The sequence below is a fragment of the Cyprinodon variegatus genome, unplaced genomic scaffold (genome assembly GCF_000732505.1).
Source record: "Cyprinodon variegatus isolate N-32 unplaced genomic scaffold, C_variegatus-1.0 Scaffold765, whole genome shotgun sequence".
NCBI classification, from domain to species: Eukaryota; Metazoa; Chordata; class Actinopteri; order Cyprinodontiformes; family Cyprinodontidae; genus Cyprinodon; species Cyprinodon variegatus.
Genome location: NW_015151218.1, coordinates 589,427 through 590,613, shown reverse-complemented (window position 1 = coordinate 590,613; position 1,187 = coordinate 589,427).

Sequence of the window (1,187 nt, the reverse complement as noted above, 5' to 3'; positions counted from 1 at the left end):
ACACTGTCATTGGGCAACATGCGTTAATTTATAAATGTTTTAAATCAAGTTGGGTCTAGATTAGTTAAGAGGTGGGTCCGGATCTTGACCGCAGTCCGCTAATCCGTGACCTCTGGTATAAACTATCCAACTGATGCTGGGACTAAAGTATAAAAAATTCAAAAGGACCAACCAAACTTCTACTTTCTTATTTCAATGTGTGTAGAGGGGGAGAATGTCAGTCCAGACCACTGTGGCTCTACCTTCATGCATCTCTGTGTCTTTTTGTACTTCGGCTTCTGTCTCCTTGACCCAGTGTTAATTTCATCAGCTTTTTTTTAACTTAGTCTCAGTCGCAATGACAAAAATCAATTTTAGTCTTAGTCATATTTAGTCATTGCCTTCCCAATTTAGTCTTAGTCTAATTGACAAAAATCAATTAGTCTTAATCAAATTTTACTCATTTTTGTACACATTTAACCTTTTGTCGGCTTGTTTCATCATATCCACAAAGTCTTCATCCTGAAACAGACTTCCTGTCCTTCCCCAACCTCTGATTTGGCTGTGGTGTCACTGTGTCAGGTATAGTTGGGAGGAAGAAAAAGGGGCGTCGCCGAAATATTTTCGTCATCGTCCTGGTTGACGAAATTAACAGTGCCGTGAACCCCGGCAGTCGGCACTGAGCCTGGGTCTGGTTTTGTTGGAGGTTTTTTCCTGTTAAAAGGGAGTTTTTTCTCTCTACTGTCGGTACAAGCATGCTTGGTGTGAAGGATTACTGAACAGTCAATGACAAAATGATAACAACAATCTATGCTGCAAGCTCATCCAGGAGGAACAATCAAATGGTTTTCCTTGACAGAAACTCAAACCAGTCTGACAGTATTGTCTCTGTAAAGTGCCTAGAGATGACATATGTTGTGAATTGGTGCTATTTTAATAAACTCAGTTGAATTGAATCACAGTATCTGATATGTGCACTTGTATTTAGACTTGTTGATTATTTTTGCCCATAATATATTAGAGGTTTTTCAGTCCGGTTTTAAACCATTTCATAGCACAGAGTCAGCCCTTTTAAAAGTTTTTAATGATATACTTTTAGCAACTGATTCAGGTGACGTTGTTGTTTTGGTGCTGTTGGATTTATCATCTGCTTTTGATACAGTTGATCATGTTATCTTACTTTCCCGTCGGGAAAAGTGGGTGGGCGT